This window comes from Anomaloglossus baeobatrachus, chromosome 11 (assembly GCF_048569485.1).
Source record: "Anomaloglossus baeobatrachus isolate aAnoBae1 chromosome 11, aAnoBae1.hap1, whole genome shotgun sequence".
Classification (NCBI taxonomy): Eukaryota; Metazoa; Chordata; class Amphibia; order Anura; family Aromobatidae; genus Anomaloglossus; species Anomaloglossus baeobatrachus.
The window spans coordinates 134,378,480-134,391,140 of NC_134363.1; the positions used below are offsets into that span (position 1 = coordinate 134,378,480).

General features: G+C 45.2%; 1 protein-coding gene across 8 annotated transcripts in view; it reads right to left on the bottom strand.

Moving 5' to 3' along the window:
* The window catches only part of KCNAB2 (potassium voltage-gated channel subfamily A regulatory beta subunit 2), a 295,743-nt gene that overhangs the window by 152,219 nt on the left and 130,863 nt on the right, over positions 1 to 12,661 (bottom strand). The gene's annotated exons all lie outside the window — the stretch shown is intronic.

Below are 12,661 nucleotides of genomic sequence, written 5' to 3' on the forward strand. Positions count from 1 at the left end.
TTAGTTCTTTAAATAGCAAAAAACACGAGCAACATGAGGGACGCTCAAAATGTCCCATCAGGACGGCCAAGAATTGTTATGTAAATGCTAAGATGAAGAGTAAAGGTTCTTCTCGAGCCAAATATCCAAGCCAAAACTTGGTGACCCCATAAGCTAATTTTCCCCATAAGCTAATTTTCCAAGAAGTTCTCAAGATTATAAAATGTATCATCTCTGGTAGACCCCACCAAAATACTGTGATTATAAAATGCAGAAACTTTGTAATTTACAAAACAGAAGGATGAAATATTGAGGTTGTGCATCTCCTTAAATCTTTAAGCCTTCAGAAGAAAAGCATACCGGCGATTTACTGAGGAGATTTGATTGCCGGGTTCTTGGCAGATAGTTTTTCGCTTCCAAGAACTAGAAATAAAATACACTTGGGGTTCAGATTACGTTTTTGTACAGGATCATTGAACAGGGGGAAAACAGTGGGCAGAAGACGACAGAGTATACGAGTCGCTGATACGAAATAACAAACAGGATAATGTGCGGTACTGCAGCCGACCAACAGAAGTCAGTGACCTCCAGACACACTGAACTAGTGGCTCTCCAGCCGAGCGAGGTCCAGAAATAACTGAGCGGAGAACTCCTCAAAAACAAGAAGCTCATCACTTAAGATTTCTATTGATTGTTATATATTGTGGTGTGCTAAACAAAAAAAACATTAACAGGCAAGTTTGTGCACCTTTGAGAACGATTTTAGATAGGCATCAATCTATATAAATAGTTGATAAAAAATATATAAATACACTGCATCACTTCTGATCTTGAGTTACATCCTGTATTATACTCCAGAGCTGCACTCACTATTCTGCTGGAGGAGTCACTGTGTACATACATTACATTACTTATCCTATACTGATCCTGAGTTACATCCTGTATTATACTCCAGAGCTGCACTCACTATTCTGCTGGTGGAATGACTGTGTACATACATTACATTACTTATCCTGTACTGATCCTGAGTTACATCCTGTATTATACTCCAGAGCTGCACTCACTATTCTGCTGGAGGAGTCACTGTGTACATACATTACATTACTTATCCTATACTGATCCTGAGTTACATCCTGTATTATACTCCAGAGCTGCACTCACTATTCTCCTGGTGCAGTCACTGTGTACACACATTACATTACTTATCCTGTACTGATCCTGAGTTACATCCTGTATTATACTCCAGAGCTGCACTCACTATTCTGCTGGTGCAGTCACTGTGTACATACATTACATTGCTTATCCTATACTGATCCTGAGTTACATCCTGTATTATACTCCAGAGCTGCACTCACTATTCTGCTGGAGGAGTCACTGTGTACATACATTACTTATCCTATACTGATCCTGAGTTACATCCTGTATTACACTCCAGAGCTGCACTCACTATTCTGCTGGTGGAGTCACTGTGTACATACATTACTTATCCTGTACCGATCCTGAGTTACCTCCTGTATTATACTCCAGAGCTGCACTCACTATTCTGCTGGTGCAGTCACTGTGTACATACATTACATGACTTACCCTGATCCTGAGTTACCTCCTGTATTATACTCCAGAGCTGCCCTCACTATTCTGCTGGTGTAACCACAGTGTACATACACTGACAAGCAAAAGAGTAACAATATTTTGGACTTTTGACTTTCAGGCTCCATGTCTCACCATCCACAAAACCTTTGAACATGAGACTTCCTTAATTTAATAGACGACTAATCCTGTGCTAAATAGTTGCATGTCAAATGTATGTATAAGATAGATATGATGGTAGCCTCGCGTTCAAAGCTGTAGCGGATGGTAAAATATGGAGCCTGAAAGTCAAAAGCTCAAAACATTGTTACCCTTTTGCTCCTCAGTGTACATTACTTATCCTGTACTGATTCAGAATTACATCCTCTATTATACTCCAAAGCTGCATTCACTATTCTGCTCTTTAGAGGTCGTCAGACCCAAAAAGGAGATTCTATTGCCATCCACTTCACAAGTGAACGTGAGTCCCAGATTGTTCAAATTAAGCTGGCCAACAAAAGATTTAAAGGACGTACCGTCTTCTGATCAAAAGACAAGGATGTTGTCTACGTACCGACTCCAGAATAATATCCAGGGGTACCAGATTACATCATCATCCCGAAAAACAACAGTGTCTTCCCACTAGTCCAGGAAAAAAAAAATTAGCATAATGTGGGGCAACAGGGGCTCCCCATTGAAGATAAATAAAAGGAGTTGCAGCAGACAATTATTGTGAGGTATAAGGTGTGTTCTTCTAGGGTGAATAAAATATTCTACAGCTGATAGACCTATTTTGTGTGGGATACTACTGTAGAGAGTCCACACAGATTGGCGCCAAGATGGAATCGTCATCTACTGTACTATCTTCATATTCAGGCCATTATATAGTTTTCAAGGCTATGTGGCGCCCAATATAAAGTTTGCATGGGCACGTGGGATCCATTGTACAGTTTGCAGGGCTACATGGGGGCCATTATATAGTTTAAAGGGCTACGTAGGGTCCATTACACAGTTTGCAGGGCCACGTGGGGGCCATTATACAATTTGCAGGGCTATGTGGTGTCCATTATACAGATTGCAGGGCCACGTGGGGGCCATTATACAGTTTGCAGGGCTATGTGGTGTCCATTATACAGATTGCAGGGCCACGTGGGGGCCATTATACAGTTTGCAGGGCTATGTGGTGTCCATTATACAGATTGCAGGGTTACGTGGGGTCCATTATACAGATTGCAGGGCTATGTGGGGTCCATTATACAGATTGCAGGGCTACGTGGGGTCCATTATACAGATTGCAGGGCTATGTGGGGTCCATTATACAGATTGCAGGGCTACGTGGGGGCCATTATACAGTTTGCAGGGCTATGTGGGGTCCATTATACAGATTGCAGGGCTACGTGGGGTCCATTATACAGATTGCAGGGCTACGTGAGGTCCATTATACAGTTTGCAGGGCTACGTGGGGTCCATTATACAGATTGCAGGGCTACGTGGGGTCCATTATACAGATTGCAGGGCTACGTGGGGTCCATTATACAGATTGCAGGGCTACGTGGGGTCCATTATACAGATTGCAGGGCTACGTGGGGTCCATTATACAGATTGCAGGGCTACGTGAGGTCCATTACACAGTTTGCAGGGCTACGTGGGGTCCATTATACAGTTTGCAGGGCTACGTGGGGTCCATTATACAGATTGCAGGGCTACGTGGGGGCCATTATACAGTTTGCAGGGCTACGTGGGGTCCATTATACAGATTGCAGGGCTACGTGGGGGCCATTATACAGTTTGCAGGGCTACGTGGGGTCCATTATACAGATTGCAGGGCTACGTGGGGGCCATTATACAGATTGCAGGGCTACGTGGGGTCCATTATACAGATTGCAGGGCTACGTGGGGTCCATTATACAGATTGCAGGGCTACGTGGGGTCCATTATACAGATTGCAGGGCTACGTGGGGTCCATTATACAGATTGCAGGGCTACGTGGGGTCCATTATACAGATTGCAGGGCTACGTGAGGTCCATTACACAGTTTGCAGGGCTACGTGGGGTCCATTATACAGTTTGCAGGGCTACGTGGGGTCCATTATACAGATTGCAGGGCTACGTGGGGTCCATTATACAGATTGCAGGGCTACGTGGGGGCCATTATACAGTTTGCAGGGCTATGTGGGGTCCATTATACAGATTGCAGGGCTACGTGGGGGCCATTATACAGTTTGCAGGGCTACGTGGGGTCCATTATACAGATTGCAGGGCTACGTGGGGGCCATTATACAGTTTGCAGGGCTACGTGGGGGCCATTATACAGTTTGCAGGGCTACGTGGGGGCCATTATACAGTTTGCAGGGCTACGTGGGGTCCATTATACAGATTGCAGGGCTACGTGGGGTCCATTATACAGATTGCAGGGCTACGTGGGGTCCATTATACAGATTGCAGGGCTACGTGGGGTCCATTATACAGATTGCAGGGCTACGTGGGGTCCATTATACAGATTGCAGGGCTACGTGAGGTCCATTATACAGTTTGCAAGGCTACGTGGGGTCCATACCACAGATTGCAGGGCTACGTGGGGTCCATTATACAGATTAGATTGCAGGGCTATGTGGGGTCCAATATACAGATTGCAGGGCTATGTGGGGGCCATTATACAGATTGCAGGGTTACGTGGGGTCCATTATACAGATTGCAGGGCTACGTGGGGTCCATTATACAGATTGCAGGGCTATGTGGGGGCCATTATACAGATTGCAGGGCTATGTGAGGTCCATTATACAGATTGCAGGGCTACGTGGGGTCCATTATACAGATTGCAGGGCTACGTGGGGTCCATTATACAGATTGCAGGGCTATGTGGGGTCCATTATAAAGATTGGAGGGCTACGTGGGGTCCATTATACAGATTGGAGGGCTACGTGGGGTCCATTATACAGATTGGAGGGCTACGTGGGGTCCATTATACAGATTGGAGGGCTACGTGGGGTCCATTATACAGATTGCAGGGCTACGTGGGGTCCATTATACAGATTGGAGGGCTACGTGGGGGTCATTATACAGATTGCAGGGCTATGTGGAGTCCATTATACAGTTTTCAGGGCTTCGCAATAGCCCTGCAAACTTTATAATGAACATTACGAAGCCCTGCAAACTATAATGGACCCCACGTAGCCCTGCAATCTGTATAATGGACCCCACGTAGCCCTGCAAACTGTATAATGGACCCCACGTAGCCCTGCAAACTGTATAATGGACACGTGGGGTCCATTATACAGATGAAGGGCTATATATGGGCAATAATAATATTTGGAGAGCTACATGGAGCCCATTGTACTATTTGAAGAGCTATGTGTGGGCCATTATACTATTAGGAAGGCTGTGTGTGTGTCATTATACAGTTTGCAGGGCTATGAAGGGGGCCGATATACTATTTAGAGGAATATATGAGGTTCATTACACAATTAGGAGTACTGTGCGTGGCCCATTATACAGTTTAGAGGGCAATATGGAGACCATATATACTATTTGGAGGGCTAAGTGGGGGCCATTATACTGTGTGGAGGGGAGTAATATCCATTATACTGCATGGAGGACTGTTATAGTAAATTGAGGGCCCCTGTGTCAGGGTCATCATACTTTATTTACCACTGTAATAGGTTATTGAACACTTAAAGGGTACCTGTCATGTAAAAAAAAAAAAAACCCAAACCCACTATTAATCTGTAGAAATGGCGTTAGGACTGACAGCCAGTCAACATTAGGGCCGGCTGTCAGTCAGCACCAGGGTGCAGTTACACCTGGCGCTCACTATGCACAGAGCAGTAATGGAGACCGTGCCAGCACTAGGTCTATGACTTAAAGGGCAAGGCTGCCGGGAGGAATAAAGTTAATTTCCTCCTGGCAGTGGTGCTGTCGATGCCAGAGTCGGGCAGCTTCAGAATGTTAGTAAACTGCAGAATAACCCCATATCTGCAGGTTAATAGTACTTTTCTTGTACATGACAGGCTCCCTTTAAGTTGCGGCTAAGTAGCACATGGCAGATTTTAATTTTATCAGTGTAAACAAATAAAATTATATGTATATGTTTGTATATGTATAATATATATATATATGTATATATATATATATGTATATATATATATATATATATATATATATATATATATATATATATATATATATATATATATATATATACACACACATACATACATATACATATTATATATATATATATATATATATATATATATATATATATATATATATATATATATATACACATGCATACATACATACATATTTATATATATATATATATATATATATATATATATATGCGCAGAGACCTAGTGTAGTAGTGGGAACTAAACAGATCTGACAGTGCTGTGAGGAAAGCTGCAAGAGGAGTGTGCACTGACCGATAACTCTGCTCCACTCCACTCCCAGCTTGTAGTAACAGTAGGTGCCTGTAGTGAAATCAGTAGTGAAGAGCAGATCTGTGTGTCGTTACAAACACTATTTGCAGCTCTCCTCTCATGGCAGCCAGTGTGGAGGGAGGGGGTAGTAAAAACACAGTTAAAAGCACTGTGAAAGGAGAGCTGCAAAGGGTGTTTGTAATGACAGATAGCTCTGATATACTCCCACTTCCCCAAGCTGACTGCCATGAGATAAGAGCTGCAGATACAGAGGTGTTTGTAATGATGCACAGCTCTGCTCTACTCCTCTTACCCGCTTGTAATCACAGTATATGCTGCCAGTGAAATCAGTGAGGAGTGCAAGGGCTGTGCGTCATTACAAGTCTCACACAGAAAAAGCCAGGTCTGACATTTCCTGGGGGTGAGGTTTCTCCCTCCTTTTTCCAGGTATTTGACAACACGCCTGCAGTGGTGATATCATAATTACAGCATGTGACCGCTGCAGGCAATCACTGAGCTCAGTGGTCTTTAGATTGGCATCATCACCGAGTCCAGTGATTGCCTGCAGTGATCACATGCTGTACTTGTGATGTTACATCTGTGTCATCAAAGGCAAGGGGCAGCAGCAGAGAGACTGGAGTGGCAGGGGGGTACGTAAGACTTACTGGTGTTTTTAGCTTCTAGAATATAACAAATTTATTGTGGAGAGCCATCTGTAAGAAACAACAAAACTCTGCTTCGTTGGTTAAGATAATGTTAAGTGCTTCATTTACAGAAGGGTGAGGCTCCGCGCCAGCGTCCTCCGTCTACTGAAGGCATCTCAGAATCCATTACCATCCTGAAATGATGCTGGCTAATGTGTGGTGTAAGATAAGCGCACAGAAGCATTTAAAATGTGTTCCTTGGCTTCACCTTACGTAGATCAATAGCCATTAACCTGCAGGAGGTTCCTGTAAGGATTACACCCACTTCCTGGAACGGCTCCACGCGGCACTGGAAGACCGCAGCGAGCTTACTGTGAGGCTGCTCGCATGCACAGAGAGACTTAGCGATTCACCTTTAAGGGAAAGATCGAGAGAGAGATTTAGATTATTGGGCAGATTCATCAATGAATTTGGAAAATGGTTTTTGCTTGTTTTTTCCCCCTCACTTAGTTCATGAACTATATTGTGCCTTTTTTTGCTCCTTTTTAAGCTCTTTGGCATGTTTTTTGTGTATGTGTAAAAGTGGTCTTGGTTGGTCAATTCCAGTCATTTTTGATTAACACTTGGGTCACAATTTATTTGTGCAAATGTCCTCCACTACCCCGGGAGTTTATTTTTTTTATTGTTTTTTTTCAGGGGGGTGGGGGGTGGAGAGCAGTTTTAGACTATTGTATGAAAGTTTAAAGGATCATGCCATCCTTAACTCCAAAAAGGCACAAAAAGCATATTTGAATTTGCACCATGTTACTGACTTTGTTGCAAATAAATGACAAGAAAATTTCTTAAAAATATGGGCAACTCCGTGGTTAGCACCGTAGGGCGACCCAGTAATCAGCGCCGTAGGGTGGCCCAGTAATTAGCGCCGCCGTAGGGCGGCCCAGTGGTTAACAGGGCGGCCCAGTGGTTAACAGGGCGGCCCAGTGGTTAACAGGGCAACCCAGTGGTTAGCACCGTAGGGCAGCTCAGTGGTTGCACTGCTGCTTTGCAGCGCTGGGGTCCTGCCAAAGGCAACATCTGCAAGGACTTTGTATGTTCTCCCTGTGTTTGCGCGAGTTTCGTCCGGGTTCTCTGGTTTCCTCCCATATTCCAAAGACATACTGGTAGGGAATGTAGATTGTGAGCCCCAATGGGGACAGTGTTCCTGATATAGCTTGCAGATAAGTTCCTATATTCAGTAGCACAATGTTTCTCGGCTTCCTGCTTGCCGGGAGCGCTCTGCCCCTGATGGTTGGCAGCTCAGGATGGTGGAACGGTTGGCACGCTCTCTGTTGCTGCTGGTTTTGCATTTGTAAAATCATAGGTGTATAGGGGCAAGGAGGCAGGATCTAGTAATCCGGCCAGCTTCAGTGTGGCACTTGAAAATGCACGTTTTTTGGATAGGATATCGGTCACTTTTGCGGTGGCCGGTAACCTTGCCAATGAGCAGTAAAATGAAAAATTCCTCCGTTCTAAAGACTGGAGATGATTCTTAAGGCCCCGTCACACACAGAGATAAATCTTTGGCAGATCTGTGGTTGCAGTGAAATCATGGACATATTGTTCCATTTGTACACAGCCACAAACCTGGCACTGATTGTCCACAATTTCACTGCAACCACAGATCTGCCGCAGATTTATCTCTGTGTGTAAAGCGCCCTTAAGTAATGGATTATTTGCAAATGTGCTTCTTTTAACATTTTACTAGTGATGGGTGGACTCACAGATAACTGGGATTGGCGGGTCCCTGTTATCTGGTTTTTAAAATCCGGTTCCAGGCCAGATGCCAGTCCCCCTAGTCTATGGGGACTAGAATTTGGCGATTAAAAATTGTAGTAAAAGGGATAGGGGATGGGAACAAGCGCGCTGTACTTAAAGTCTCCGGCACATCTGTACACTGCTTCGGGGCCGCACATTATCATTCATGATTATGTACTGCATTCCCCGCCCACCGACATCTGTGATTGATTGCAGTCAGACGCGCCTCCACCCTGAGTGTCAGTTGACTGTTTCCAATCAAAGACCCAGTCTGCGGGTCTATCGTCCAGTTAAAATAAATAAAAAAAATTGGCGTAGGGTTCCCCCAATATTATGATACCCAGCACAGATAAAGCCCACGGCTAAAGGCCGCAGCCCCCAGCTCTGCGCTTATCTTGGTTGTGTATCAAAATAAGAGCCACATACTGCTTTTAATTATTTAAATAAATAATTTTAAAAATCGGGTTGTGGTCCCCCCAATTTTGATACCCAGCCAAGATAATGACCTACAGAAGTAGCAGAGCTGGAATTGTCGCATCTAATGGATACAACAATTTTGGGAGGCTGCTATTTTTACGTTGGGGCGGCCCAATAAGCATGGGTCTCTCCAGGCTGAAACTACCAGCCATCTGTCGGGCTTTATCATAGCTGGGTATCAGAATGCAGGAAGGGGGGGGGGGGGGGGGGGGGAAGACACAGCATGCTATTTTTTTATTCACTTAAATAATTTTAAAAAGTCACTTGCGCTTCCTCCTATTTTGATACACAGCCAAGTTAAGCGCACGTCTGGGGGCTGCAGCCTGTAGCCGTATGCCTTATCTGTGCTTGGTATCATAATATGGGGGCACCCTATGCCAAATATTTGATTTATTGTACTGTACAGACAGAACGAGCCTGTGATTGGTTGCAGGCAGACGCTGTCACACAGGCTGGGGGCGCGTCTGACTGCAGCCAATCACAAATGTCAGGACGGCCGGTGTGGGGGAGCAGTGCATATGCAATGAAGGAAATGAGTGGGTCTGGAAGTGAATGGGCGTTAAAGCCATGCCGGAGCCTCGGTACGTATAAAGCACTTGCTTCATTCTTATTTTCTTTATTTTTCCTTTATTTTTTTTGTTAATTTCCTGAGTTGCCAGATCCGGATCAACACTCGGAATCCAGGACCCAGGCCAGACACTCGGGTGATTTTGAAACCACGTGGATCCGGACATTTACAGTTCAGGTCCCCCATCACTAGATTTTACCCATTTAATAAGATGAGACAACCCCTTTTAAACAACACTTTTTGATACAAGGACATGAGGCAATCATTCTCGGCAGCATGAAGAAGCCATAATCAAATATGTAGAGGCTACACTTATTGCAGGTGTAACATACTAATGATCAGCCACTCACATGCCGAGCATCCATGGGGGAGGTGGGCGCTTAGTATTTGCTCATGAATAATCCCTCTGTAGGGGTTCATCACCCCGCTGCATGCACGTGTCATGATCATATTATGCACTACATGCCAAATCTCTATAGTCACGACAGACGATATAAAGGAGATATTAGTTCTGACTCCATCCCATGAGAATAGATCAGTTTTCCCAAAACCTGTCCAACCATGTCCTGAAATACTATGCACTGCTGCTATCATTCTCCCTCCATATAGTTGTCCATAAACGTTAGATAACTGTCAGGTGAATGATTGCTCCACTGACCGCCATCATTCCTAATCCACACAGAAGAATTCCTGTGTTCTTGATGAGACAAATCATCATCCCACCATAGAAATGGATCAGGCAATTAAATACCAACCACCCGACCCTTATGTTCACCGACAATCTGTCAGGAGACAATCTGGAGGAACCCATATATATATATATATATATATCTCAAATGGTCAGGTAGTCTGCCAAAATTGCAAGGTTCAGTGGACTTGTATCTAATGTGTATGGAGCCCTTAAAGGGAATGGCCACCAAGGGAAGTCTTTGGTAAGCGCTGCATCTTGATGAATCCTAACAGTGTATAATGCCGGCTCCAGCGGTCGCCAAGTGACCCCAATTATTCGATTTGCAAACTTTAAATGTTCTATTCAGCGACACGACATAGAATCTAGTGGGATGTCACATCAAATCTGCAAATCGAATAATTGGGGTCACTTGGCGACCGCTGCAATATGCAAGTGCAGCTGAATTCTAACGCTACGTGCATTACACATTGTTCGAATATCTCCAGGGGAGGAAAACCCCTTTAAGTATGTTATCTCCCCTTAAGGGGGTTGTGACGACATGGACTCTCATGGGTTAAAGTTTCTTAAAATCCAGCCAGACAGCACGATAGATTGTCTATAGACGGGGGAGAAGTCTCTCATTGTTTTTACAAGACTCTTGTTGACTCCATGTAATTGTGTTGGCCACTGAAAGCCAGACGTATTGTTCTCCAGACATTTCCAGTAACCATTGTATTGTAGTTTTGTATTGCTAATGTGATTACCTTAGTAGCCATTGTCTAGTCGGTGACTCCCAGATTACATGTACACCCTCAGTCTTTCTATGCACATCATTTAAATGAACATTATCCATGCATCTTGAAATTCATCCAATGGGAGAAGCAATCTTGTCCAACCAATCGATGAGGACGCAGTGTATCCTAAGGGAAGGTTATGGCTATAAAAGGGACTTCTTTAAGCCACCAGGGTTGATGAAGGTTGATGGATGCTGATGGATCCAGTCTAAGCTCTTTGGAGCTGACTAGAGGATCAGGACATCTTATGGCTTCAATCTAGGAACTCCGGTCCCAGTTGGAGACCATATCCACAGCCTAGGGATTTCGACTCCGGCTGCCAGGATTTTAACATCAAACCAGGACTACCTAAGGAGGACACTCAGGTTGGGACAGTTCAGTCACCTGGAACAGACTTTTCAGACCTCACACAGCTTCCTGAATCTGGCATTATTCCTTTCTCGGTGGGTGCCCGCCAAAAGCGGGGTGCTGCTGGACTGGAGTAAGCGGCCCTGGAAGCTCTGAGGCATGGACATTCTAAATCCCTGGTGAGCCAGCGGAAGGGTGAGACTCTGTTGCCTGTTACATTTGTGTGTTTTGCTGGTTATGTGTTATGTGCCGTTAATTGTTTGGGGATCCAATAAAGTCTAATTATTGTGGTTCCCTCACCCTGTGTTGTCTGAGTAGTGTTACGCCCACGGTTAAGGAGGCCGGCGTTCAGTTGGGATGAGCCCTGAGCCACGCTGTCTTTCTAAAGGCGGCGGGTTTTAGTGGACGAGAGCACCCACTGAGCCCCGTGTCTCCACAATTGGTGGCAGCAGTGGGATACTACTCAGCCTGGTTTACCCAGGGGAGCTGCAGCGGACTGGTGTTTTCGGACACCGTCCAGGGCTCAACAACCAGGGAGGCACATAAGCATACCCAGCAGGTCATAGGGGAGGCATTCAGGTTTCGGACGCTGCCATGTCCAACCCCACCAGCTCAGCCATGGGACAAGGACAAAAGAGGAGTTACGACCGCTGCAGTAAATGGATGCTACAGGATCTGTGCCAGAGGCGAAAGATTATCTACTGGAACGCTGAGACTTGGTCAGCCTTGATCCAGAAATTAGTCCGTTGGGATGCCCAGAATGATGCAGAGGACGATGAGGATCCCGCCGATATTGACCCAGAGGATTTAAACTATGTGCCACAAAATGGATCTAGTGACAATTGGGAAATCAACTTTGTCCAAAATGGCCCAAGCCACAGCGTTGTTGGATGCATTGGGGCCTAGATCCTCAAGAGAAGAGAGGGCTTATGTTCTGGAATATGTTTATGGGATTCCAGCTGCAGTACTGCTAACACCAGCCGGTCGAGAAGGATGGTCCCACTACCCAGCAGAAGCTGCGCCAAAACAAAGGACTACAAACAGGGCCTGTGACTCGCCCAATCTATGGCGCTGTTATACATGTGGACGCAATGGACATATAGATAAAGATTGTCTCCAAAACCGAGGCCGCATGCTTGGAGCCCGTCTGCCACTCCAACCAGTCAACATATGCCGAGATGAACCAACGAGACCTGAGGAATGCTACTCCCAAGAAACACCAATAGCTGAGGAAGTGGTTTATCCAGTCCACACCCTACGGCAGGCCGGACACCGTACACCAGCCAACCTCCATCCCCACATCCAGACGGTCAAGGTCGGTGATATACAGGCTCAGGGACTTCGAGACATTGGATATTCCATCACTCTGGTAAGCCCAGTTATTGTTTCTCCAGAAGACC